We start from the raw sequence: 27664 nt of genomic DNA, 5'->3' as shown, positions 1-27664 counted from the left end.
TGGGACCCTGGTAACCCAGGGCCCCAGTGCTCATAAGTGTGCCTGTATGTGTTACCTGTGTAGTGACTAACTGTCTCACTGAGGCTCTGCTAATCAGAACCTCAGTGGTTATGCTCTCTCATTTATTTCCAAATTGTCACTGACAGGCTAGTGACCATTTTTACCAATTTACATTGGCTTACTGGAACACCCTTATAATCCCCTAGTATATGGTACTGAGGTACCCAGGGTATTGGGGTTCCAGGAGATCCCTATGGGCTGCAGCATTTCTTTTGCCACCCATAGGGAGCTCTGACAATTCTTACACAGCCCTGCCACTGCAGCCTGAGTGAAATAACGTCCACGTTAGTTCACAGCCATTTTACACTGCACTTAAGTAACTTATAAGTCACCTATATGTCTAACCTTTACCTGGTAAAGGTTAGGTGCAAAGTTACTTAGTGTGAGGGCACCCTGGCACTAGCCAAGGTGCCCCCACATTGTTCAGAGCCAATTCACTGAACTTTGTGAGTGCGGGGACACCATTACACGCGTGCACTACATATAGGTCACTACCTATATGTAGCTTCACCATGGTAACTCCGAATATGGCCATGTAACATGTCTATGATCATGGAATTGCCCCCTCTATGCCATCCTGGCATTGTTGGTACAATTCCATGATCCCAGTGGTCTGTAGCACAGACCCTGGTACTGCCAGACTGCCCTTCCTGGGGTTTCTCTGCAGCTGCTGCTGCTGCCAACCCCTCAGACAGGCATCTGCCCTCCTGGGGTCCAGCCAGGCCTGGCCCAGGATGGCAGAACAAAGAACTTCCTCTGAGAGAGGGTGTGACACCCTCTCCCTTTGGAAAATGGTGTGAAGGCAGGGGAGGAGTAGCCTCCCCCAGCCTCTGGAAATGCTTTGTTGGGCACAGAGGTGCCCAATTCTGCATAAGCCAGTCTACACCGGTTCAGGGACCCCTTAGCCCCTGCTCTGGCGCGAAACTGGACAAAGGAAAGGGGAGTGACCACTCCCCTGACCTGCACCTCCCCTGGGAGGTGTCCAGAGCTCCTCCAGTGTGCTCCAGACCTCTGCCATCTTGGAAACAGAGGTGCTGCTGGCACACTGGACTGCTCTGAGTGGCCAGTGCCACCAGGTGACGTCAGAGACTCCTTGTGATAGGCTCCTTCAGGTGTTAGTAGCCTTTCCTCTCTCCTAGGTAGCCAAACCCTCTTTTCTGGCTATTTAGGGTCTCTGTCTCTGGGGAAACTTCAGATAACGAATGCATGAGCTCAGCCGAGTTCCTCTGCATCTCCCTCTTCACCTTCTGATAAGGAATCGACCGCTGACCGCGCTGGAAGCCTGCAAACCTGCAACATAGTAGCAAAGACGACTACTGCAACTCTGTAACGCTGATCCTGCCGCCTTCTCGACTGTTTTCCTGCTTGTGCATGCTGTGGGGGTAGTCTGCCTCCTCTCTGCACCAGAAGCTCCGAAGAAATCTCCCGTGGGTCGACGGAATCTTCCCCCTGCAACCGCAGGCACCAAAAAGCTGCATCTCCGGTCCCTTGGGTCTCCTCTCAGCACGACGAGCGAGGTCCCTCGAATCCAGCGACACCGTCCAAGTGACCCCCACAGTCCAGTGACTCTTCAGCCCAAGTTTGGTGGAGGTAAGTCCTTGCCTCCCCTCGCTGGGCTGCATTGCTGGGAACCGCGACTTTGCAAGCTTCTCCGGCCCCTGTGCACTTCCGGCGGAAATCCTTTGTGCACAGCCAAGCCTGGGTCCACGGCACTCTAACCTGCATTGCACGACTTTCTAAGTTGGTCTCCGGCGACGTGGGACTCCTTTGTGCAACTTCGGCGAGCACCGTTTCACGCATCCTCGTAGTGCCTGTTTCTGGCACTTCTCCGGGTGCTACCTGCTTCAGTGAGGGCTCTTTGTCTTGCTCGACGCCCCCTCTCTCTGCAGGTCCAATTTGCGACCTCCTGGTCCCTCCTGGGCCTCAGCAGCGTCCAAAAACGCCAAACGCACGATTTGCGTGTAGCAAGGCTTGTTGGCGTCCATCCGGCGGGAAAACACTTCTGCACGACTCTCCAAGGCGTGGGGGATCCATCCTCCAAAGGGGAAGTCTCTAGCCCTTGTCGTTCCTGCAGTATTCACAGTTCTTCAGCCTAGTAAGAGCTTCTTTGCACCAACCGCTGGCATTTCTTGGGCATCTGCCCATCTCCGAGCTGCTTGTGACTTTTGGACTTGGTCCCCTTGTTCCACAGGTACCTTCAGACAGGAATCCATCGTTGTTGCATTGCTGATTTGTGTTTTCCTTGCATTCTCCCTCTAACACGACTATTTGGTCCTTAGGGGAACTTTGGTGCACTTTGCACTCACTTTTCAGGGTCTTGGGGAGGGTTATTTTTCTAACTCTCACTATTTTCTAATAGTCCCAGCGACCCTCTACAAGGTCACATAGGTTTGGGGTCCATTCGTGGTTCGCATTCCACTTCTGGAGTATATGGTTTGTGTTGCCCCTATCCCTATGTTTCCCCATTGCATCCTATTGTAACTATACATTGTTTGCACTGTTTTCTAAGACTATACTGCATATTTTTGCTATTGTGTATATATATCTTGTGTATATTTCCTATCCTCTCACTGAGGGTACACTCTAAGATACTTTGGCATATTGTCATAAAAATAAAGTACCTTTATTTTTAGTATAACTGTGTATTGTGTTTTCTTATGATATTGTGCATATGACACTAAGTGGTACTGTAGTAGCTTCACATGTCTCCTAGTTCAGCCTGAGCTGCTTTGCTAAGCTACCATTATCTATCAGCCTAAGCTGCTAGACACCCTATACACTAATAAGGGATAACTGGGCCTGGTGCAAGGTGCAAGTACCCCTTGGTACTCACTACAAGCCAGTCCAGCCTCCTACAGTGGTCACTCAGGTCCTACACATTTGTATCTTTTCCGGTAGGTTCCCATACACAAATGACATAGACAGTATTAGTTTGATATGAAGTTTCATTGTACAACTGACTTGTAGGAATTTAGGTGTGAGCCCCATTTACACAAACAATACACACTGTTAGAATTGAAATAGTCCGCAGGAGAGTAATACATTAGTACACAGCTTTCATGGTGCCTAACTGTTTCTACTCTCCCCCTGCATGTTCTATGTATAGCACAGCTTGTTAAGTTTGGAGGTTGCCTGTCAGAATCACAGGGGAGACATCATCCCTCATATCAGAGGAATGGGCTAGGATCTGGTTGTGCATCAGCAGCAAGGCAGGCAGCATCTAGTTGTTATTTTCTGTTTGGAAACTCCCCCATGCGTGTCTTGGGACAAGGGAGTGAATGTAAAAGACATATGTCATGGTGATGACAAACTTTCCCTAAGCAGGAATGCCAAACCTTGACCCCTACCACATCTATCAGCAACGTACCAGACGGTATCCTTGACTGGGGCACAGAGTGAATATGTTCTGGCAAACTCCAGTGCAGAAGTAGGCAAAACAGTGTGATTTGACTAATTGACAACACCTTAGGACTGACTATTTGCTACATTAACTGATAGGAAGGGCAATGAGAATCATTTAGTGCAAATTGCTCTGAGGCACTTAGATGTGAGCAAATGAGTATAAGTACATTCAGGGTAAGATGCACAAAGGCCTCCAGCCTGAGGCTAATGCGCAAAGTATACGTTTCACTTGCCACACTACACTTTGACTGACTGTGGGTGTTGTGACTGCCCTGCCAGCACACTTGCCTCTCAGGCCCTGCCCCATACACTTTTTATTCACATTGCATGATCTGTAAATGTAACGTGGCATTACCTATGCATGTCAATGTTAGGATGTGGTATGGATGTAAACATTCTTGATGTTTTGAGATGGTGTTGGGTGATGTGTTTTGAATTGGATTGGCCTGTTTATCGTATGAAGGTCCTATTTGTTTGTCCGACTTTGCAGGTGTGTTTCAGTGACCAGTTGCCTGTGTCCCCTCCTCAATGTTGTTGTCTGAGCAGTATGACATTAGTGATGTAGCCTTGTTAGCCAGGCACGTGAGGGACCCTGACGTATGCAGCATGTGTGTATCGTTAGTGCTGTGTGGCTCCTATTGCTGTTTACTTAGGCTTATGTATGTGTCAGTTATGGACATTCGGCATTTGAGTGTACTGGTACCTTTGTCTTATTTCTAGGAGTAATTGCAGATGTCACCCTCACCCCCTAATTTAGGTATGTATGTTCCAGGGTGGGGTTTCTGCCATTTGGTACTATAGCTGCACAGAGATGAGAGGTGTTATTGTCAACTGTGTTTGCAGTTAAGTTACAGTTGTTGTATTTGCTACTGCATTACAGATAGGGACCTAGTTGATGTGGAATAGATTTTGCAATACAAGTGCCTGGATGTGGATCTGAGGTAGTGTCCTTCCCACCTGTCACTGCTTTCCCTTGGCTCTCTTGTTGTAATTACAGGATGTCCCCGTGGGACTGTTGTGGTTGCTGTATTTTGTCATGCCCCAGCTTCGGTCAGTACTGGGCATGCCGCCCTGCCGTGCCCCTTTACCCATGCCACTTCATATATGTGCTGACTTACATGCATTGTGTAGTAGGTATCCCCCCCCTGCTTACAGTCCCCATTATTGTATTATGATTCCCCATGCGACTTACCCTGCATGTGCGTAGTGTCGTGGTAGTCTGCGCTGTCCAGTCCTTGAATCCCTGTGACGATCTCCTCCGGGATGACGGCTGCGACCATCTCCTCCATGTGGTCCAGGGCCTCCTGTTGTGCTGGACTCCCCCCTCCAGTCTGCATTGCTGCCTTCCTGTTCCTGGCCATTTTCTCTTTGGTCCTACGTTTGCAGTCATGCCAGCGTTTCTTACACTCGGTGACTGTCCGGCGTTCTTCAGCCACACTGTTAATCTTGTCCACAATTTGTTTCCAGATGGCCTCTCTCCTACTGAGTGGCAATTTTGAGGAGATGAAAAGTTGGTGCTGGTGTTCCGTCACCTCTTTCACCAGGATTTCCTGCTCCTCTGCACTGAAGCGACACTTTCTTTTTTTTTTTTTAAATGTCCTGGGTCCTGTATGCTTCCTCCTGGCTGGTTCCTGGTCTGCTCTCATCCTCCTGGGGTCTGTTGGGGCATCTAGGATCCATTTTGGGTCTCCTCTCCTGAAAGGGCAGTTTTCGCGCAAAAATGTGACGCAATTGCGTGAAAAAAAACGGCGTTTTCACGATTGCGCTGTCGTAAATCGACCCACAGTGATGTGCGTCGCATTTACGTTGGTTTTCTTTACGACAGACGGACGCTGTGTGCGTCACGAAATAATGACTCCCACCTGTTGGTTGCGCCGCCGTACGTCAAAGTATAAATTTGAAGCCCGCATGGCGCATCCAAATGGCGTTAGACGCCGCAAATTTTTTTGACGCAAAATTGCGTTAGCGCAATTTTGCGTCAAAAAGTATAAATATGGCCCTAAGTATGCAATTTTATATCCAGCTGAATTTCTATTGCACTACATTAGGAAGGTACACTTCTTCACACATCTTAACTACGTGACTGGATTCATGAGAACCATTGTTGCAAAGAAGACTAACAGGGATGATGCACCCTGGAAGAAGCAAACTCAGCCATGCCTAGAAGAAACCCTCTGTGATACAGAGTGAGGAAAGATGTATCTGGTATTTATGCTCTGGCAGGTTATATGTTTTGTCACCTACTGTGACTGCTAATTAATTTGAATAGGGTGTGAGGGGTGTCACACTGAAGGCTGGGTATGTGTATGGATGGAGGTACCACCTGTTAAAGGGATGATTAGGAATACACATCAATACATTTTATTTATCACCACCAACAGGGACCCCCCTAGGGATCCTAGCCTTTGCATGTTTGGATAAAGCATATATAGCAGTAGATCAAACCTCATCACTTTCTGCCTATGGAATGTCAGGTAATTCAATAGCCCAAAGAAGGACCATCTGGTTCAGGAGACTCTGGACAGGAAGGGCACCGACATTGTCTTATTGCAAGAGAACTCTTTGGATATGAGACAAAGTACATCATTTTCTTACAAATGGGGTCTTTGCTGGTATTCTGCTTTCTTCTGTTTATATTCTAAATGAGTTGCTATCCTCATTCAACATTCGATCGATTCCTAGATGCATAATATGCATACACACCCTGAGGGTTAAAAACTTTTCATTACTGGCATGATACATGACATCCAGTTACACTGACATGCATATATACTATCCATTCGGATTTCCTGATTTTTTACAGTATTTTAAAGTTATGCAGGAAGTAGAGGCCCCCTACAAGCTATGGAGAGGAGAATTTAATTTAACACAGGATGTGACAGTAGTCAGGTCTAACACCTTAGTCCAACAATACCCTAAAGCAGTATTATCATTACATGACATACTAGAGTTGACAGATATGGTAGAAGTATGAAGGAGCAGATGAGGGTTGATGAAATTCTACTCATTATTTGTCTGTGCATGATCCTCTCCACACATCTTTAACTGAGCTGTACAGTGAGGCTTCTTTTCCTATGTGGGAGATGTGACTTATCTACCCAGTTCTTTCACAGACAGAGTGCATCAACAAGCTCAGGAATATGACAAATTCCAGGACTATTATCCATATGAAGAATCAGAGGATGACCATCAATAAATACAGGATACTTCTGTTGCGATCCCTTTGTCCTTAGTTACTGATCTCCACATAATGATGAACTATTATTATAAAAGATTTCCAGACGCCAGTGAACCGGATCAACAGTCGCCAATTAAACAAGATACACAAGTGGCTGCATCAATCCTAAGAGTCCATACCGAAGACAGCAAAGAGATATACCTGTGTTACCATCGATTGCTATTAGAGGCATCTTTGCTGACAGTGACCAGCAACCAGAAGAGGGCGAAATACAGTTTGATTCTATGGATCATCCTGAATAGGACCATTATGTGAACCTGTTGCCAACCTCGCCTACCTCTCCTCCAGCGGATTTCCAAAAGGTAGATATTGGTGGTTTATATGACATATTGGAGAGGGCACGCAAACGCTATGAACTTCCGCTCCTAGTGAAGCAGATGGAATGCCTCCTATGTTGTATAGCTATTTTAGCCATATTTTATACACATTATTTTAGCTAACTAGGCCTGCTGCTGTGCACTTTCACCTAGACACATTTTCATCATTAGGGTTTTGTTTTTCTAGCAGAAGCCACTTTCACTGTCTGTTTTATTATTACTATCACACTGTCCTTTAGCCTAAGAAAACAGTACACTCTTAGCAGACACTTTGTACTCTCTGCAAAGATACTGTCAGATAGGATTGCTGACTAACGTGGTATGCTTTGTCTCCAACATTCACAGAAAAACACGCACTCATAGGCGGGAACTATTAGCATAATGAGAACCTATGCGACATGGCACCGCCAATGTTTGGTCAGGCACTAATATTCGGATCCTCCTAAATATCTCTGTCTCACTAAAGGCTAAAGACACCTCAATACTATATACAGAGACGTCCATGGTATTGAGGATTTCCTCCTCAGCTAAGTAGGTAGGACCCATCTTGAGCTGTAGGTTGTTCCAGCTGAAACTTTAAAAGGACTAATCTCCAGTTGGTATTCTTATCTCTGAACACATAAATTCCAGAAATATGTCAAACCCTCAACAGCAAGCATTTGCAGTAAATATGTAACCCCCACTGACTGCACATTTATTTGCAAACGGCCTAACAGCCCAAGATGTTCTGGTTGCATTTGTTGTTGAAGCTTATCCAGCCTACAGAACAGACATTTTTTGATTTTTGGATCACCTTTCCAGCAGTAGATGGGAACACAAATACATTTCATCACTACATACCTGCAAATGTAGCTGCAAATTACAGAGCTTATGCATGTTTAGAAATACCTTTATCTCATCAAGACCATAATAACTGGTTCGATTGCGCCCTACCACATACAATAGTCCATGTTAGGTTAGGTCCTTTGCGTGATGATGGCCCGACCTGGCCTTTAATCGCCACATATACACTGCATCCTGATGCAGCAACTTTGGCGGTAGCTGAAGTCCGCTGCTTGTATGTAGAGCTCACAACAATATACAGACTGTTAGTACAGTTTGTTATACAAACTTTAAATATAAACCCAGCACGTGCTGCCCCAGCACAATCACATGCAGTTACGCCAGGCATTATTCCTGCTACTGTATATTCGATCATGGGTAAGGCACCCGCCAAGCTGGAAGAAATTCATTTTTTTAGCTAAAAAAATAAATGCACAGGAAGCTGTTTTTTTCCTATACGGGGCCTCAGGATAACCATAGAATACTCACTATGTGCTTGCTATTCGGGATGATTCCCATAACTGATATCTGCAACACATGGGGCAAGGTATTGGACACGCTCTATACTACCCACACAGTACTCCAACACTTGCCAGTCTTCCGGAGGTGTTGAAACAAATTCAAGATGAATACGGGGCTGCCCCAGCCCTGGATTTGGGGATGCAATTAATGGGCAATTTTGCCACAGTATCTTCAATCATATTAAGTAACCTTAAAGGGGAAGCAGTAGCACTAGCAGTGCACATGCGACTCCGGGACGTTCCTCCACAGGTCAAGAATGCAAGCTGCCAAAGATTATCACTGAGATCTACTCTAGTATTGGTCTAGATGGTCTATGAGCCAGACCGACTAAATCACAATTTCAAGGTACATCCAATAAGGAAAATATCAAGCAAGCACTTGAGGGCTCCAAAAAATGCTGGGATAAAAAACATCAAACACCTAAAAAAGAAAGAGGAGAATCTCTGCATTCAGAGACCCCTCAGAATAGATATAATCTTAGAATTAGAGATAACATAAAAACACCTGACAGATATCATTATAACAATACACGCCAATCTCGTTCCTTTCAGGACTCCCTGGAAAAATGCTGTGAGAGAGGCGGGTGGTCAGAGCAGCGAACTGAGTATGTGAAACCGAGAAAGGATTCACAACGCCCGTTTGACGTTTCAGTTAAGCAAGAAGAGAAACTTCCACAACAGAAAACCCAACTTAAAAAGAAAAAGGTGGCAGCAGTTGCAATCTGACATGCCACTCAAGAAGATGGCTTTACTCATGAACAGGAAGTGGGCACTGGCACTGCTAGACAGTGAGGCAGAGGTCACAATAGTTCGCTAGGATTTTCTAGAGCATCTAGAGGTGAAAGCAACTGATGACTTCTTGCAAGTTGAGACTGCGGGCATGAGTGTCTCCACACCTGATAAGGTGTATAAAGTAACTATTCAGTTAGAAGGGGACATTGAATATATGAATGACGCCATCTTTTGGGACCGGGTCGTTTCTGTTTATGATATCTTGCTGGCAGAAAAACATTGGCCACCAGTATTTGTCTGCAATCTCCCTTAAGGAGAGGATGTTATTGAAAAATCCTTCTTGCCCCTTGTTCCTATAAAGCTCATTGAAATGTATGCCATTGACTCGGCAGCGGCGCACGCACCTGGATTATACCGCAATCATGTAGGGTGGGGCAAAGATTCTCCCTACCTCATAATACCAATAAAATCCCAACCTCAACCTCAACCTCAACCTCAATACCTCAACCTCAAAAGCCCTGTGAGGGAAATCCTCAATCAATTAGCGTACCAGGGTGTCATTGAACCCTCAGACTCATTAATTAATAATCCATTATTTCCAGTCACTAAGCCTGGCCACTCATATAGAATAGACTTAGATTACAGACATTTAAACAATCACACAAAAACATTTGCTATAAAAAATACACACAGCACAGCACTAATGAACAACATTGTGCGGAAAAGAATACAAAACAACCCTGGATATATCCAACTGGTTTTCTGCCAAAGCATAGTGCCTGAAAGTAGGGACTTAAGTTTCAGCACTCTAGGCTCTCAGCACAAATTTTGACATCTGCCACAAGGCTACAAGAACAGCCCAGGTCTGTTCTCAGCTGCTGTAACATATATCCTATACAACATATGTGGATGACATCTACCTTATAGATGACAACCTCATGCAACATTTAAGATGGTTAGCCCACATTGTTGTAGGATTTGCCAATATCAGCTACAAATTAAATTTAAAAAAAAATGAAAATAGCCTTTCTCAGTGTCCTGTTTTTGGGATACGATTTGTCAGATGAAGGCAAGAGACTTGCACCCCAATTTTTAGACAAATGTGCACGACTACAACCACCATATACAATAAAAAGCTCTAATCAGAGTTGGGCTTTCTAAATTTTGGTAGAACTTACATTCCAGACTGTGCACAACGCATTAAACCTTTATATGATTTAATACGTCCTGACTTTACCAGTAAATAATGGACCGTCAAACACACACGCATCCTGAGAGTATTACATAAAAATATGCTTGAAGCAAAACACTTACATGCAAGGGACAATAAAAAACATTTGGTCATCAGAGTAATTGCTGGTGCCATTGTTTTCACCTATGTGACTTTCAATGAGGGTGAGATAGCCCCAATTGCATATAAATCACATTTATATTCCACAGCTGAACAACGCTTTGCTCCCACTGAGAAGATTCTCACTGCTGTCCAGATGGTGGTCTTTAAAGAGAGACCTCTGGCCCATGGGAAATGTATCATTGTCGTATCCTCCATCCCAGCCCTTGAGGCTGTTACCAAAGCGAGCTTTCCTAACGCTCAAGCATTACATGCACGTTGGATACAATGGGCAATGTCTCTGACGGCCACTGATGTTGACTATGTATTTTACTCTAAATTAGAGACCCAAGAATTCTTACAATAGGAACTTGAGTATCCAGTCTCAGCAAATACATTAACTATTAAAGAATATTAGACTATTCTGTACACTGACGGTTCAGCTCAACCAGCAATAGGCACTAAACATCAATACTCAGCTGCCTGGGTAGTTGTGAGTGGATACATGAAGAATGGCAAGTTCCATTCACAAAATACTTACATGCAAACTCTAGGGGACTGTACTGCACAACTTGCAGAGCTCAAGGCTCTGGTGATGGCATTGCAACATTTGGATCCTGAACAGATTACATTAATTGTCTGTTATTCATACTATTGTGTCCGGTCCTTCAATGAATATCTCCATTACTGGCACCATGATGGGTTCAGAGATTCAAAAGGAAATGCCATTAATTGCAGACTTCTGTGAGGGAAAGTAGCGACCTGAAAGAAACGCTACCCAATGTCCATGTTGTACATACACTAGGACAGCAGCGTGTTGGAATACCCGTGGAAGGCAACACTTTGGCTGATGAAGCAGCAAAGTCGGCGGTTGCTTTGGCTTCTGTCGCAGCAGAAACTCATTCTACACTGAAAGTGTATGATGAAACATTAGCAGCTATGGAAGCTTTGACTGATGGCACACCTTTTCCTAAAGCATATCCTGCTAAATATTCCTACAGGATGGCAGGCTTGTTTGATGCATAACTAACAATACCAGTTGTGAGAGTTGGAGGGATTCCCAACAAAGAACTAAGACCTAATTCAATAAAAGCAGCGCATGAGGGAGTTGCTTCTGCTCATGTGGTGTGGCGGCTACAATTTCAAAATTACAATCACACTATTGGTGGCCAGGTCTTTACAAACAGACCAAGCAGTATGTCCTTTGTTGTGACATCTGCCAACAAATTAAAGGTTCCAGCGTTAAGCGTCCATCTCAGACACCCCTCTTAATTTCCAACAAACCTGTACTTGGACCATTGCGGTCCTCTGACACAAAACAATGCATACAAATGCATTTCAGTCGCTGTTGACTCATGCTCCAGATCTCTATGGGTTTGACCACAATGCTCAGCTGACGCTCAAACTGTTCTTAAACATCTGCAAATCTTTATCGGTACATATGCTGTTGCAGCTTTCCGCTCGGACCAGGGCCCTGCTTTTGCCTCAAGGGCTTACAGGAATGCCATAGCTTTGTTAGGGGTCCTACTGCATTACTCGTCTCTATTTCATCCCAAGAGAAATAGTGTTGTGGAGTGACAAAACCGAGATTCAAAGCAATCCTTAACAGCTGGAGTATTAGGCATGGGTCGTAGTTGGCTTACACAACTGCATAGAGTTTATAGAGCATTTAATAATCTGGCCAGAAGGTCCCTGGGGGGGGCATACTTCAACCAAATGCCTATTTGGAACTCGTATGTACGTTCCAGATCTTGATGGTCCTGGTGTGGAGGCGGCAGAAACACCCTTTGACGTTAATGAACGTGTCACTGTCTTGCAATAGTTACAACAATTCCGTGATGACAATGCATCTGCCACTGCTGCCTTCTCTGGAATTAGGGATGTACCAGTAACATCTACCGGCTGGATTCCAAAACTAAGGTATCTAGTATGTGAAAAGATTGCTGTGAAAAAGGAGTGTGGTCCTTCTTATCGTGCACCGGTTCCAGTCCTGGGAATACACGGTACCAGAACTGTCATTCTACCACTGTTTCCTGGTTCGAAAGAGAATTGCTTTATCTCCATTGACAATGTCAATTTGCACCATGTGGCTGATCCTGTACAGCAGACCTAGGGGACTCCTGGGTAGTACCCGATTCCCTCCCACTACAGACGAAGATGTTCCCCTACAAGTCTTCAACAGCAATGCTGACATCTCTCCGAGCTTGGGGAGGGTGGAAAATTAGCTTTCATTAGTTCCACTAACAACTACTTCTACAATGATTTCTGGTGATACTGAGCAATATTCTTCACATTCTACACAATTGGGTGGCATAGTCTACTATGAACTGCAGAGGGAGTATTCTGCAACTCCCCCTCTTCAAAACACAGTTTCAATATTCGCACAAACAGATTCTGGTTATTATGTCAACGTTAATGACACCTTCACTGACTCATCTGCCTCATTTGCAACAGAAATGTCAAAAGCACGTAAGCTGACACATTAGCTAAAAAATAAGTATTTCAATCATCCATGGAACTCTTTATGGTTTGCATTTACTATATTTGCTTTCCTTCTTTGGATTAGGTTTGTTGCTGTTTTCTTTCTTCTAAAACATGGTCATTACCTCCCTGAACACTCTACAGTTGAACTGGTGGATGAGGTTCTAAAACCACATTTTTCATCACACAAAATTCGCAGAGACTTGTCCCTAGTGAACATTTCAGCTACACTGATTCCTAATGGGATTGTTTGGGACAAAGTATTATTAAATATATGGGCCTACAGAGGTCATTCATATTATTGCCAAACATACTCCTGACGATCTTTGGTGGATTGTCTTGGACGTCGTACAGTCATGGACTAAAACACTTCTACAAGTTGAACGACGATGTGTGTTCAAACTAGGCACACATATTCTGGGGTTGAATGATGAGATACCCTGGCTTAGTATTGCCGGTGGACTATAGGTGTTCATAATTTACGTTACTGTACTTCATATCCTCCACTGCCATCTAGCTTGAATGTTGGTTTTCTTTTTTACAGTGGAATTTTTTTTCATCTTACTATCTCCAGGACCTCTTTCTGTTTGACTTACCCCCTCTGAGATTTCCGCTATATTGTTTATATTCCCTTGAGACATATTCTTGTGTTCTTGGTTTGCCCTCTCTTAACAGAGTCAATCTTCCAACAATAAATATCAATTGATATCTATTTGTTTCTCTTGGTAACAAATATTATATTCCTATATGGGAGCTTCCAATCTGTGTTGTTCTCTTTTGAACTTTGGTGGTCATTACAACATTGGCGGTAAAAGCCGCTTACCGCCGTGCAGAAGACCGCCAACACACCGCCGCGGCAGAGGAAATCCACCATAGCTATTATGACCCACAGCACGGAATCCGCAAAAATTCAGACACCCACACAAGTCCGCCACACCAAAGGTCAGTGATAAACTGGCGATAACAAATCCTCCACCGTCACGCCACCAGAAATACGCCCACACTATCACGACACACAAATCCACGCAGCGGTCTTTCAACCGCTGTATTCCATTGGCGGTACACACCGCTGCGCTCAAAATACACACACATATACAAAATACTACCACATTGGACAATTCGAAATACACACACCTGATACACATACACATACCACTCCCACACACCCAATACAATATAAAACACACACCCACATTACCCATAAACCCCTATGACAACAATTACTGAGAGAAGGCCAGAGAGAGACACCACCATCAACAATACTAGCATCCACAGGTACACAACACCATCACCCACATAACTTCTACGCACCTCACACTACACACCACTACATATCAGCACACTTATCACCCCACACACCACCCCACACATCACCTACACCACCCCATAGCACGACAAAGACACCCCAGGTTCTCTAAGGAGGAGCTCAGGGTCATGGTGGAGGAAATCGTCCGGGTAGAGCCACAGCTATTCGGAGCACAGGTGCAGCACACCTCCATTGCAAGGAAGATAGAGCTATGGCGCAGAATAGTGGACAGAGTCAACGCAGTGGGACAGCACCCAAGAAATCGGGAGGACATCAGGAAGAGGTGGAACGACCTACGGGGGAAGGTGCGTTCCGTGGTCTCAACCTGGCGGTTCAGCGGACTGGCGGCGGACCCCCACCTCCTCCCCCCACAACTAACAACATGGGAGGAGCAGGTCTTGGCGATTCTGCATCCTGAGGGCCTCGCAGGAGTAGGTGGAGGAATGGACTTTGGTAAGTCAAATCTTAACTATTACATCCCCCACCCTACCTGCATGCCAAAACATACCCCCACCCTCACCCTCACCCCCATCACTCCTACTCCTCACAAATGTCCCACTATCACAACCCACCCATCCCAACACCAAGCCCTGCATGCAACAACAAAGCATGGACACCAATCACTAAAGCATGCCCACTGCACATACCCATACACCCCCCTATACCACCATCACACAAGGTCCCACACAGGAATGCAAGCACTGGGGTACACGGTCACCCACCCATTGCACACCATGGCACACACAGATGTAATAAACATGCTTTTATACCCCTGCAGGACCCCTACCCAACATCACCGGACAGGAGGGTCCACAAATGTCCACACCACCAACAGAAGAGGCCCACAGTGATGACAGCATGTATGAGGCTGGCCTGGCTTGTAGTGGGTACCAGAGGTACTTACACCTTGTGCCAGGTCCAGTTATCAACTATTAGTGTAGAAGAGGTGATTCTAGCAGCTTAGGGTGATAGAAGGTAGCTATGGCAAAGCAGCTTAGGCTGAACTAGGAGACATGTACAGCTCCTACTATACCACTGGTGTCATATGCACAATATCATAAGAAAACACAATACACAGAAGTACTAAAATGAAGGTACTTTATTTTTATGACAATATGCCAAAAGTATCTCAGTGAGTACCCTCAGTATGAGGATATGTTATATACACAAGATATATGTACACAAACCAAAATTATGCAGATAATAGCGAAAGGAAGTAATGCAAGCACTGTAAAGTTACAGTAGATTGCAATAGGAGCACATAGGTATAGAGGCAACACAAACCATATTCTCCAAAAGTGGCATGCGAACCACAAATGGACCCCAAACCTATGTGAGCTTGTAGAGGGTCGCTGGGACTGTAAGAAAACAGTGAGGGTTAGAAAAATAGCCCACCCCAAGACCCTGAAAGGTAGGTGTAAAGTGCACCTACTATCCCCAGAGAGTACAGAAGTCGTGATAGGGGGATTCTGCAGGAAGAACAAACACCAGCAATGCAACAACAGTGGATTTCCAGACCTGAGTACCTGTAAGACAAGGGGACCATGTCCAAGAGTCGCGACAGTGTCGAGAGTGGGCAGGAGCCCAGGAAATGCCAGCTGAGGGTGCAAGGAAGCTGCCACCTGTTGGAATAAGCTTAGTGTTCTGCAAGAACAAAGAGGACTAGGAACTTCCCCTTTGGAGGATAGATGTCCCACGTCGTGAAGAAGCTTGCACAGGTGTTCCCATGCAGAAAGACCGTAAACAAGCCGTGCTAGCTGCAAGGGTCGCAGTTAGGGTTTTTGGATGCTGCTGTGTCCCAGGAGGGACCAGGATGTCACCACTTGGGAGAGAAGACAGAGGGGGCGCCCAGCAACGTAGGGAGCCCTCACAAAAGGAGGCAGCACCTGCAGAAGTACCTGAACAGGCACTTAGAGGACAACTGAACCGGAGTCCACCCGAAGTCACAAAAGGGAGTCCCACGATGCCGGAGGACAACTCAGAAGGTTGTGCACTGCAGGTTAGAGTGTCGGGGACCCAGGGTTGGCTGTGCACAAAGGAAATCCTGGAAGAGTGCACAGGAGATGGAGCAGCTGCAAATCACGCTGTACCCAGCAATGCAGTCTAGCGTGGAGAGGCAAGGACTTACCTCCACCAAACTTGGACTGAAGAGTCACTGGACTGTGGGAGTCACTTGGACAGAGTTGCTGAGTTCCAGGGACCACGCTCGTCGTGTTGAGAGGGGACCCAGAGGACCGGTGATGCAGTCTTTTGTTGCCTGCGGTTTCAGGGGGAAGATTCCGTCGACCTACAGGAGATTTCTTCAGAGCTCCTGGTGCAGAAAGGAGGCAGGCTACCCGAGAGGATGCACTACCTGGAAAAAGTCGAGAAAGCCGGCAGGATGAAGCGATACAAGGTTGCTAGTAGTCGTCTTGCTACTTTATTGCGGTTTTGCAGGCGTCCTGAGCAGTCAGCGGTCGATCCTTTGGCAGAGGGTGAAGAGGGAGATGCAGAGGAACTCTGGTGAGCTCTTGCATTCGTTATCTGGTGAGATCCCCAAAGCAGAGACCCTAAATAGCCAGAAAAGGAGTTTTGTCTACCTAGGAAGGAGGATTGGCTACCAAGAGAGGTAAGAGCCTATCAGAAGGAGCTTCTGACATCACCTGCTGGCACTGGCCACTCAGAGCAGTCCAGTGTGCCACAGACACCTCTGTTTCCAAGATGGCAGAGGTCTGGGACACACTGGAAGAGCTCTGGGCACCTCCCCTGGGAGGTGCAGGTCAGGGGAGTAGTCACTCCCCTTTCCTTTGTCCAGTTTCGCGCCAGAGCAGGGCTGGGGATCCCTAAACCGGTGAAGACTAGCTTATGCAGAGATGGGCACTATCTGTGCCCATCAAAGCATTTCCAATGGCTGCGGGAGGCTACTCCTCCCCAGCCTTCACACCTATTTCCAAAGGGAGAGGGTGTTACACCCTCTCTCAGAGGAAATCCTTTGTTCTGTCTTCCTGGGCCAGGGCTGCCTGGACCCCAGGAGGGCAGAAACCTGTCTGAGGGGTTGGCAGCAGCAGCAGCTGCAGTGAAGACTCCGGAAAGGCAGTTTGGCAGTACCCAGGTTCTGTGCTAAAGACCAGGGGGATCATGGAATCGTCCACCCAATGCCAGAATGGCATTTGGGTGACGATTCCATGATCTTAGACATATTACATGGCCATGTTCGGAGTTACTATTGTGACGCTGTACATAGGTAGTGACCTATGTACAGTGCACACGTGTAATGGTGTCCCCGCACTCACAAAGTCCGTGGAATTTGCCCTGAACGATGTGGGGGCACCTTGGCTAGTGCCAGGGTGCCCACACACTGAGTAACTTTGCACCCAACCTTCACCAGGTGAAGGTTAGACATATAGGTGACTTATAAGTTACTTAAGTGTAGTGGTAAATGGCTGTGAAATAACGTGGACGTTATTTCACGCAGGCTGCACTGGCAGGGCTGTGTAAGAATTGTCATAGCTCCCTATGGGTGGCAAAAGAAATGCTGCAGCCCATAGGGATCTCCTGGAACCCCAATACCCTGGGTACCTCAGTACCATATACAAGGGAATTATATGGGTGTACCAGTATGCCAATGTTAATTGGTAAATTTAGTCACTAGCCTGTTAGTGACAAATTTGGAAAGCAGAGAGAGCATAACCACTGAGGTTCTGGTTAGCAGAGCCTCAGTTAAACAGTTAGGCATCACAGAGGGAACACATAAAGGGCACATACTTATGAGCACTGGGGCCCTGCCTGGCAGGGTCCCAGTGACACATAGACTAAAACAACATATAAACAGTGAAATATGGGGGTAATATGCCAGGCAAGATGGTACTTTCCTACACAACCCCCCCCCCCCAAACGAAGGACAATAAGACTAGCCATGACCTGATGAGTCTACATTGTCTGAGTGGAAATATCTGGAGAGTCCATCTGCATTGGAGTGGGTACTCCCAGGTCTATGTTCCACTGTATAGTCCATTCCCTGTAGAGATATGGACCATCTCAACAATTTAGGATTTTCACCTTTCATTTGTTTTAGCCAAAGTAGAGGTTTGTGGTCTGTCTGAACAATGAAGTGAGTGCCAAACAGGTATGGCCTCAACTTCTTCAGTGCCCAGACCACAGCAAAGGCCTCCCTCTCAATGGCAGACCTACGCTTTTCTCTAGGGGTCAACCTTCTACTGATAAAAGCAACTGGTTGATCCTGGCCCTCAGAATTCAGTTGTGATAAGACTGCCCCTACCCCTAATTCCGATGCATCATTTTGAACAATGAATTTCTTGGAGTAACATGTGCTTTTTAGGACAGGTGCAGTGCACATGGCCTCTTTGAGCTCCTCAAAAGCTTTCTGACAGCTAGCTGTCCACAATACCTTTTTAGTCATCTTTTTACTGGTGAGATCATTAAGTGGGGCTGCTATGCAGCCATAGTTTTTAATAAATCTCCTGTAATACCCAGTGATGCCTAAGAAGGCTCTCACCTGGGTCTGTGTTGTAGGGGGAACCCAATCCATGATTGTCTGGATTTTCCCCTGCAGTGGTGCAATCTGTTCTCCACCTACCAGGTATCCAAGATAAACCACCTTTGCCTGCCCTATCTGGCACTTTGAGGCCTTGATAGTGAAGCCTGCCTTTTGCAGGGCCTCCAAAACTTTCCAAAGGTGGACCAGGTGCTCATCCCAGGTGGAGCTAAAGACAGCTATATCATCATGATATGCTGCTCTAAAAGCCTCCAACCCCTGTAGGACTGTGTTCACCAACCTCTGAAAATTGGCAGGAGCATTTTTCAAACCAAAGGGCATCACTGTAAATTGGTAGTGCCCTCCTATAGTTGAAAATGCAGTTTTAGGTTTAGCATCCTCACCCAATTTGATCTGCCAATACCCTGCAGTCAAAGCAAAGGTGCTTAGATACTTTGCAGATGCCAGTGTATCTATGAGCTCATCTGCCCTGGGTATAGGGTGAGCATCAGTTTTTGTTACCTGATTGAGACCTCTGTAGTCTACACAAAACCTCATCTCCCTTTTTCCATCCTTTGAGTGAGGCTTTGGTACAAGCACCACAGGACTTGCCCATGGGCTTTCAGAAGGTTCAACCACTCCTAGATCAAGCATTTTCTGGACCTCTTGTTTTATGCAATCTCTGACATGGTCAGGCTGCCTATAGATTTTACTTTTGACAGGCAAGCTGTCTCCACTTTCAATTGTGTGTTCACACCAGGATGTGGTGCCTGGCACAGTTGAAAAGAGTTCAGAAAACTGTCCAAGGAGATTTATGCAGTTGTCTTTCTGTTCTGCAGTCAGACAATCTGCTAACACTACTCCCTCCACTAAAGCATCCTCTTCAGTGGAGGAGAAGAGATCAGGGAGAGGGTCACTCTCTTCTTCCTGTCCTTCATCTGTTGCCATGAGCAGGGTGAGATCAGCCCTGTCGTAGGGTTTTAGGTGGTTGACATGAATCACCCTAAGGGGACTCCTGGCAGTGCCCAGGTCTACCAGATAGGTAACCTCACCTTTTTTCTCAACAATTAGATGGGTTCCATTCCATTTGTCCTGGAGTGCTCTTGGGGCCACAGGCTCCAATACCCACACCTTCTGTCCTGGTTCGTACTGAATCAGAACAGGCTTCTGGTCATGCTATTGCTTCTGGAGCTCTTGGCTGGCCTGAAGGTTTTTACTGGCCTTTTTCATGTACTCGGCAATTCTGGATCTTAGGCCAAGTACATAGTCCACTATCTCCTGTTTGGGAGCTTTTAAAGGTTGTTCCCAACCCTCCTTCACAAGTGTTAGTGGGCCTCTTACAGGGTGTCCAAATAGGAGTTCAAAGGGGCTGAAGCCCACTCCTTTCTGGGGTACCTCCTTGTAAGCAAAAAGGAGGCAAGGTAACAGGACATCCCATCTCCTCCTGAGTTTTTCAGGGAGTCCCATTATCATACCTTTGAGAGTTCTATTAAACCTCTCTACCAGTCCATTAGTCTGTGGATGATAAGGAGTGGTGAATTTGTAGGTTACACCACATTCCTTCCACATAGCTTTCAAGTATGCAGACATAAAGTTGCTACCCCTGTCTGATACAAACTGTTTTGGGAAACCCACCCTGGAAAAGATTCCCAGGAGGTCTTTTGCCACTGCGGGAGCTGTTGGTCCTTAGAGGTATTGCTTCAGGATATCTTGTGGCATAGTCCACAACCACCAAGATAAACCTTTTGCCTAAAGCAGTAGGATGGTCAAGGGGGCCAACTATGTCAACCCCTACCCTTTCACAGGGGACCTCAACCACAGGTAGTGGAATAAGGGGAGCCTTTGGTGTGCCACCAGTCTTGCCACTGGCTTGGCAGGTCACACAAGACTTACAAAAATCTTTTGTGTCCTCTGACATCCTAGGCCAGTGAAACAGGGGGACAAGCCTTTCCCATGTTTTGATCTGGCCCAAATGCCCAGCCAAAGGAATGTCATGTGCCAGAGTTAGGAGGAACTCTCTGTACTGCAGGGGAATGAACAATCTCCTGGCTGCTCCAGGTTTTGGGTCCCTTGCCTCTGTGTACAAGAAGTTGTCCTCCCAGTAAACTCTATGTGAGTCACTGACATCCCCATTTTGCTTTTTGACAGCTTGCTGTCTGAGACCCTCTAATATGGGACAGGATTGCTGTGCCACACTCAGGTCTTCCCTGGCAGGCCCCCCTCCACCCAAAGGCTCAGCAATGTCTGCTGCCAGCTCATCTGGTGAAGGTTCTGCACAGGGAGGAAATTCTTCTTCCTCAGAAGGAGAATCAACTGTAGAGGGAGGGATAGTGGGTAGGGATTTACCCTTGCTACCCCTAGCTTTAGGGAACACTTGGTCCATTGTTCCAGGATCCAAGTTACCCTGTCATTTTAGCTTTTTGGCCTGAGCCCTTGTCAAAGCAAAAATATGCCCAGGAATGCCCAGCATTGCTGCATGAGCCTCCAACTCCACTTCTGCCCAAGCTGATGTCTCTAAGTCATTTCCTAGTGAACAGTCTACAGGTAAATCTGAAGCAACCACAAATTTCTTTGGACCAGTAACCCCCCCCCCCAGTTGAGATTCACAACAGTCATGGGGTGGCAAAGAGTATTGTTATGAGCGTCTGTCACTTGGTGCTGCTGACCAAGTTGGTGTTGTTCAGGGTGTACCAGTTTCTCTATTACCATGGTAACAATGGCACCTGTGTCCCTGTAGGCCTGAACCTCAACACCATTTATTAGGGGAAGTTGCTTGTACTTATCCATATTAAGGGGACAAACAACCAAGGTGGTCAAATCAATGGCACCTTGAGAGACTAACACAGCCTCTGTGGTCTCCCTAACAAGACCAACCCCAACTAAATTACCAAAAGTGAGCCCAGCTACTCCCTTGGATTGGCTATTAGTAGGTTTGCTCCCACCACCACTGCTATTACTAGGGGCACTAGAGTTTGCAGTAGGGGTTGTGGTATTGGGAGGTTTGGTGTTTTTCTTTGGACAACTGGCATCAGTTGTCCAATGGCCTTTGACTTTACACAAATAACACCAAGGCTTCTCAACTTGATTTGAAGAGGATTTGGACCCACCACCCCCACCACCCCCACCATTTTTGTGGGGAATTAAGACTCAGTTTTACTTTTGTCCCCACTCTTGTCAGAAGACTTACCATCCTTCTTCTTGCCATCCTTGTCGCCCCCTGTATGAACTTTACTGTTCACTCTTGTTCTGACCCATTTGTCTGCCTTCTTGCCCAGTTCTTGGGGAGAGGTCAGATCTGAGTCTACTAGATATTGGTGTAACAAGTCAGACACACAGTTTTTCAGAATATACTCTCTCAGAATAAGATTATACAGGCTTTCATAGTCAGAAACTTTATTGCCATGTAACCACCCCACCAAGGCCTTCACTGAACAGTCAACAAAGTCTATCCAGTCTTGTGAGGACTCTTTTCTGGTGTCTCTGAACTTAATCCTGTATTGTTCAGTGGTTAAGCCAAATCCATCCAAGAGTGCATTTTTCAAAACTGCAAAATTGTGAGCATCACTTTCTCTAACAGTGAGGAGCCTATCCCTACCCTTTCCAGTGAAAGATAGCCACAATATAGCAGCCCACTGCCTTTGAGGGACCCCCTGTACCATACATGCCCTCTCAAGTGCAGCAAACCATTTGTTAATGTCATCCCCCTCCTTGTAAGGGGGGACTATCTTGTGCAGATTCCTGGAATCATGCTCTCTAACAGGATTACTATCAGGAATACTGCTGCTGCCACCATGGGGTCCAAACCCCAATCTCTGTCTCTCCTTCTCCAGGTCTAGGGATTCCCTGTCTAGAGCCAGCTGTTGCTGTTTAAGCTTCAGTCTGGTCTCTTCCACTCTCAACTTTTTGAGTTCCCTTTCTAACATGTTGTCTTCAGGGTGGGTGGGTTGGGAATGCTTGGACACAGAAGATAAATTAGAAACAACAGAGGGAGATCTGTCCCTAACAGACTGGACTCTAACAACCTGGCCTCCAGGAAAAAAAACACCCCTACTATGATGGGAGCTTCTATTACTACCAGCATTGCTAGGTGGTCTGCTAAGGAGCAGATTTGGAACAGAACCCTCCCCACCTCCCTCAAGGAGTTCCCCTGAGTCAGAATGGGAGCCATTTATTAACTTCTCGTTTGAAGTGCCTGCTTGGGACTCATCATTCACAATGAGCATGTTATATAGAAACTCTCTTGTAGGGTTCTTTCCTATCACTAAACCTCTATCTAAGCAGAGACTCCTTAGGCCCTTGAAATTTAAATTGTCATAGGTAGTATTGACCATTTTAAGAGCAGACTCTACATCAGACATGATAAAGGAAGGTTTAGAGACAGTGAGAAGAAAGAAAAAGTTTCAGAACTTTTTAAAGAACAGAGAAAAAAACCTTTTTCTAACTTTTTAGAAGTTTAGAGAAACTTTTCAGAACTTTGTAAAAAGTTTGAGAGAAGAAAAGCAAAACTTTTTGGTTAGGTGTACATACACTGAACTTGTTTTGTACATTATTCTCTTATCAAAAGTACACAATGACAAAGTGGTAAGTAGTTACAAGTACTTATCCCACCGCTGCACAACCAATGTAGGAGGCTGGCCTGGCTTGTACTGGGTACCAGAGGTACTTACACCTTGTGCCAGGTCCAGTTATCCCTTACTAGTGTAGAAGAGGTGTTTCTAGCAGCTTAGGCTGATAGAAGGTAGCTATGGCAAAGCAGCTTAGAATGAACTAGGAGAAATGTAAAGCTCCTTCTATACCACTGGTGTCATATGCACAATATCATAAGAAAACACAATAAACAGAAGTACTAAAAATAAAGGTACTTTATTTTTATGACAATATGCCAAAAGTCTCTCAGTGAGTACCCTCAGTATGAGGATAAGTTATGTACACAAGATATATGTACACAAACCAAAATTATGCAGTAAATAGCAAAAGGAAGTAATGCAAGCAATGTAAAGTTACAGTAGATTGCAATAGGAACACATAGGTATTGGGGCAACACAAACCATATACTCCAAAAGTGGAATGCGAACCACGAATGGACTCCAAACCTATGTGAGCTTGTAGAGGGTCGCTGGGACTGCAAGAAAACAGTGAGGGTTAGAAAAATAGCCCACCCTAAGACCCTGAAAGGTAGGTGTAAAAAACAGCTACTACCCCCAGAGAGCACAGAAGTCGTGATAGGGGGATTCTGCAGCAAGAACAAACACCAGCAAGGCAACAACAGTGGATTTCCGGACCTGAGTACCTGTAAGACAAGGGGACCAAGTCCAAGAGTTGCAACAGTGTCGAGAGTGGGCAGGAGCCCAGGAAATGCCAGCTGAGGGTGCAAGGAAGCTGCCACCTGTTGGAAGAAGCTTGGTGTTCTGCAAGAACGAAGAGGACTAGGAACGTCCCCTTTGGAGAATGGATGTCCCACGTCGTGAAGAAGCTTGCAGAGGTGTTCCCATGCAGAAAGACCACAAACAAGCCTTGCTAGCTACAAGGGTCACGGTTAGGGTTTTTGGATGCTGCTGTGGCCCAGGAGGGACCAGGATGTTGCCACTTGGCAGAGGAAACAGAGGGGGCACCCAGCAACGTAAGGAGCCCTCACAGAAGCAGGCAGCACCCGCAAAAGTACCTGAACAGGCACTTAGAAAACAAGTGAACCGGAGTCCACCCGAAGTCACAAATGGGGGGGTCCCACGACGCCGGAGGACAACTCAGAAGGTTGTGCACTGCAGGTTAGAGTGTCTGCTACCCAGGCTTGGCTGTGCATGAAGGAAATCCTGAAAGAGTGCACAGGAGCCGGAGCAGCTGCAAATCACGCTGTACCAAGCAATGCAGTCTAGCGTGGGGAGGCAAGGACTTACCTCCACCAAACTTGGACTGAAGAGTCACTGGAGTGTGGGAGTCACTTGGACAGAGTTGGTGAGTTCCAGGGACCACGCTCGTCATGCTGAAAGGGGACCCAGAGGACCGGTAATGCAGTCTTTTGTTGCCTGCGGTTGCAGAGGGAAGATTCTGTCGACCCACGGGAGATTTCTACAGAGCTCCTGGTGCAGAAAGGAGGCAGGCTACCCCCAGAGCATGCACCACCTGAAACAGTCGAGAAAGCCGGCAGGATGAAGCGATACAAGGTTGCTAGTAGTCGTCTTGCTACTTTGTTGCAGTTTTGCAGGCATCCTGAGCAGTCAGCAGTCGATCCTTTGGCAGAAGGTGAAGAGGGAGATGCAGAGGAACTCTGGTGAGCTCTTGCCTTCGTTACCTGGTGAGATCCCCAAAGCAGAGACCCTAAGTAGCCAGACAAGGAGGTTTGGCTACCTAGGAAGGAGGATTGGCCACCAAGAGAGGTAAGAGCCTATCAGAAGGAGCCTCTGATGTCACCTGCTGGCACTGGCCACTCAGAGCAGTCCAGCGTGCCACAGACACCTCTGTTTCCAAGATGGCAGAGGTCTGGGACACACTGGAGGAGCTCTGGGCACCTCCCCTGGGAGGTGCAGGTCAGGGGAGTGGGAACTCCCCTTTCCTTTGTCCAGTTTTGCGCCAGAGCAGAGCTGGGGGATCCCTGAACCGGTGTAGACTGGCTTATGCAGAGATGGGCACCATCTGTGCCCATCAAAGCATTTCCAGAGGCTGGGGGAGGCTACTTCTCCCCAGCCTTCACACCTATTTCCAAAGGGAGAGGGTGTTACACCCTCTCTCAGAGAAAATCCTTTGTTCTGCCTTCCTGGGCCAGGGCTGCCTGGACCCCAGGAGGGCAGAAACCTGTCTGAGGGGTTGGCAGCAGCAGCAGCTGCAGTGGAGACCCCGGAAAGGCAGTTTGGCAGTACCCGGGTTCTGTGCTAGCAACCCGGGGGATCATGGACAATTCCATGATCTTAGACATGTTACATGGCCATGTTCAGAGTTACCATTGTGACGCTGTACATAGGTAGTGACCTATGTACAGTGCACGCGTGAAATGGTGTCCCCGCAATCACAAAGTCCGGGGAATTTGCCCTGAATGATGTGGGGGCACCTTGGCTAGTGCCAGGGTGCCCACACACTGAGTAACTTTGCACCCAACCTTCACCAGGTGAAGGTTAGACATGTAGGTGACTTATAAGTTACTTAAGTGCAGTGGTAAATGGCTGTGAAATAACGTGGACGTTATGTCACTCAGGCTGCACTGGCAGGCCTGTGTAAGAATTGTCATAGCTCCCTATGGGTGGCAAAATAAATGCTGCAGCCCATAGGGATCTCCTGGAACCCTAATACCCTGGGTACCTCAGTACCATATACTAGGGAATTATATGGGTGTACCAGTGTGCCAATGTGAATTGGTAAATTTAGTCACTAGCCTGTTAGTGACAAATTTGGAAAACAGAGAGAGCATAACCACTGAGGTTCTGGTTAGCAGAGCCTCAGTGAGACAGTTAGGCATCACACAGGGAACACATACAGGGCACATACTTATGAGCACTGGGGCCCTGCCTGGCAGGGTCCCAGTGACACATAGACTAAAACAACATATATACAGTGAAATATGGGAGTAACATGCCAGGTAAGATGGTACTTTCCTACACAGCACCTCTATCCAACTGGATCTAGATGACCAGCCCGGCCCATCGGGGACCTCTGGAGTGCCGGTTCCCCTCACTCAGTCACAGGCCACCACAGACCTTCCACCCTCTGGAAACACCAGCAAAGCACCCACCCAGCGGGCCCATACCTCCGTCCCCAGGACACGTCAATCAGCAGTGTGTCCACCACTACAGGGAACCCAGGATAACTCCCCACCCCAACAACAACAGGGACCTGGGGTCAGTGGTAGTGGGCACACGGTCCAGGGGACGGAGGCCCAGGAACACAGGGGAACTGGGAGGCCTGCGGTGCGACAGGGGAGAACAGGCCCAGGGAACCCACTCTCCACGAGGCCCTCTCCAACATCATGGGAGCCTACCACCACTCCCAGGAGACGATGGCAACGGTACTGGCCAAGTTTCAGTAGACCCAGAGCCTGCAGGAGGAACAGTATTCGGGCTTCAGGGAGGAACTCAGAGCCATCAATTCCACCCTGGGCACCATCGTAGGGGTGCTGAAGGAAGTACTCAACACCAGGAGGGACACTGTGGCACTACAAGGGGCCCCTGACACTAGCATGGACGATGAACTGCCCACCACCTCCGCCGGCGCTAGTGGACAGGAGGCACTGCCACAGGACCACCACACCAGCATCCTACCCCTGCAGAGGGAGAACCACCTCGCAAACGGTCCCTGAGATCCAGGACAAAGACAGAGAACGATGCCAAGACCCCCGCCAAGAAATGAGACCACCCTGATTTCTCATCCTACTGTTCCACTTTGTCACCCTGTCCATCCTTAAACTGCCCCAGCTCCACTTCCTATGCCCATTAGGGCAATAAACCTGTGTGACTAATAGACTGGACTCTGCCATGGATATTCCTCCACCATCAACCCTCACCATTTTGCTACCCCCTCCAATATTGAGCACTTAAATAAACACCCTTAAAGCACAAAACAATCTGGAGTCAGTCTGTGATTTCAGAATACTGTATTAGCAGTCACTGTGGCAAAAAGCTCTTTCATTTGTAATGTCAACATACCTATGTCACAAAGCTCTAGTCAATGAGGAATCAAAGCAGATGTCACACTGTGGGACCCACATCTGTGAAATCGTAAGGGAAAGTGACAACTCAGTGATCATACAGTGGGTGAAAACGACAGACAGTAGAGAGGTAGTCCCTGTTGTCCATGTCTTCTTCTTCTGCTTCCTCACCTTCACTGTCTACAGGCTCCACAGCTGCAACAACACCACCATCTGGACCATCCTCCTGCAGAAAAGGCACCTGTCGTCACAAAGCTAAGTTGTGAAGCATACAGCAGGCCACGATGATCTGGCACACCTTCTTTGGTGAGTAGAATAGGGATCCACCTGTCATATGGAGGCACCTGAA

At 46.9% G+C, this 27664-nt stretch overlaps 1 protein-coding gene across 1 annotated transcript in view; it reads right to left on the bottom strand.

The window, feature by feature from the left end:
* The window catches only part of LOC138287144 (V-type proton ATPase 116 kDa subunit a 4-like), a 1145905-nt gene that overhangs the window by 594075 nt on the left and 524166 nt on the right, over nucleotides 1–27664 (bottom strand). The gene's annotated exons all lie outside the window — the stretch shown is intronic.

Source organism: Pleurodeles waltl, chromosome 4_1 (genome assembly GCF_031143425.1).
Source record: "Pleurodeles waltl isolate 20211129_DDA chromosome 4_1, aPleWal1.hap1.20221129, whole genome shotgun sequence".
In the NCBI taxonomy this organism is placed as follows: domain Eukaryota; kingdom Metazoa; phylum Chordata; class Amphibia; order Caudata; family Salamandridae; genus Pleurodeles; species Pleurodeles waltl.
This window is presented reverse-complemented; position numbering and strand designations above follow the sequence as displayed.